The sequence below is a fragment of the Mandrillus leucophaeus genome, unplaced genomic scaffold (genome assembly GCF_000951045.1).
Source record: "Mandrillus leucophaeus isolate KB7577 unplaced genomic scaffold, Mleu.le_1.0 Scaffold768, whole genome shotgun sequence".
Classification (NCBI taxonomy): domain Eukaryota; kingdom Metazoa; phylum Chordata; class Mammalia; order Primates; family Cercopithecidae; genus Mandrillus; species Mandrillus leucophaeus.
In genome coordinates this window covers 263,487-265,398 of record NW_012108341.1, presented here as the reverse complement: position 1 = coordinate 265,398, position 1,912 = coordinate 263,487, and the positions used below count along the sequence as shown (strand labels likewise).

General features: G+C 41.1%; 1 protein-coding gene across 3 annotated transcripts in view; it reads right to left on the bottom strand.

Annotated features, from left to right (window-relative positions):
- The window catches only part of ARL1 (ADP-ribosylation factor-like 1), a 17,655-nt gene that overhangs the window by 13,907 nt on the left and 1,836 nt on the right, over positions 1 to 1,912 (bottom strand). The gene's annotated exons all lie outside the window — the stretch shown is intronic.

Sequence of the window (1,912 nt, the reverse complement as noted above, 5' to 3'; positions counted from 1 at the left end):
TGGTGGTGGGCGCCTGTAGTCCCAGCTACTCGGGAGGCTGAGGCAGGAGAATCGCTTGAACCCAGGAGGCAGAGGTTGCAGTGAGTCGAGATCGTGCCACTGCACTCCAGCCTGGGCGACAGAGCGACACTCCGTCTCAAAAAAAAAAAAAAAGAAAGAAAACCTTCTATCCCTAATACCCTGTATCTCGGTGATCCCCAGTAGTCACTACTGTTAATGCTGTCTTAGGTTTTCTTCCAAATCTTATTAATACCTTTGCATATTATGTTTTTATTTATAGTACAGATTTTCATCCATTCAACAGAAGCTTATGGACTGCCTTTTTAGTTTATTTTTAAAGAATTCTTCTAGCTTTAAATAAAAATTGTATGTATTTACAGTGTACCATGTGATGTTTTCATAGATGTATAATGTTGTGAAATGATTATCACAATGAAACTAAATTAACATATCCCACCTCACGTAGTTGTGTGTGCGTGTGTGTATATGTTTATTTTGTGCTAAGAATATTTAAGGTCGGCCAGGTGTCGTGGCTCAGGCCTGTAATCCCAGCACTTCGGGAGGCCGAGGTGGGCAGATCCCTTGAGACCAGGAGTTGGAGTCCAGCCTGGGCAACATAGTGAGACCCCATCTCTGCAAAAAAATAAAAAAATTAGCCAGGCACAGTGGCACCTGTAGTCCCAGCTACTTGAGACGCTGAGATGGGAGGATCACTTGTGCCTGGAAGGCAGAGGTTGTCATGAGCCGAGGTCCTGCCACTGTTCTGCTTTCTAATTCTATGAGTTCCACTTTTTTTGACTCTACATATAAGTGGGATCATGAAGTATTTGTGTTTCTGTGCCTGGCTTACTTCCCTTAGCATAAATTCATCCATGTTATCACAAATGACAGGATTTTCTTCTTTTTAAAGGCTGCATAGTATTCATTATGTATATAAATATACATATATATACCACATTCCTATATTTCACATTTTCTTTGTCCATTAGTTCACTCTTAGGTGAGTCCACACTTTGGCTATTATGAATAATGCTGCAATGAGCATGGTGATGCAGATATCTCTTTGACATAGTGATTTCATTTTATTTGGATATATACCCAGAATATATGGTATATATGTATATATGGTATATATACATATATGATGTATATTGTATATACTATATGGTTTACACTGTAGTTCTATTTTTAATTTTTTGAGGAGCCTCCATACTGCCTCCCATAATGGCTGTACCAATGTACATGCTCACCAACCATGCCTATTTTGGTTTTGACTTGTTTGCAGACCCCTCTAGTTGTCTAGGTTCTGAACTAGGTTTGCCTGTTGCTCTCACCCTTGCCCCCAAAACCACAGGTTCACGGATATTTTCCTGCAAGGAAAAGTTTGTTTATTTTTATTTTTGTTAATGGTTTGAGAAGGGGAGAAGAGCTCTTTACCTAAACACCCAAACCTTTCTAAGCCTATCCTTTGTAAGCACTGTGTGGTCTAATTATTGGACCTCTGTGCTTATGATTCTATAATACCTCCTCTTAAACAAGATTAGTTTGCTGCTACTTGAAAGATCTTGGCCATTACTACTTCAAACTTACGTTGATGTCAGATTTATATTTGAGTAAGATGTATGTAATTCTTGAAAATAGAGATTCCCTTTAAAAGAGAACTAAGGCCGGGCACGGTGGCTCATGCCTGTAATCTCAGCCCTTTAGGAGCCGAGGTGGGTGGATCACCTGATGTCAGGGGTTCAAGACCAGCTCAGGCAACGTGGTAAAACCCCATCTCTACTAAAAATGCAAAAATTAGCTGGGCGTGGTGGCAGGTGCCTGTAATCCCAGCTTCTCAGGAGGCCGAGGCAGGAGAATCTCTTGAACCTGGGAGGTGAAGGTTGCAGTGAGCTGAGATTGCCCCACTGCA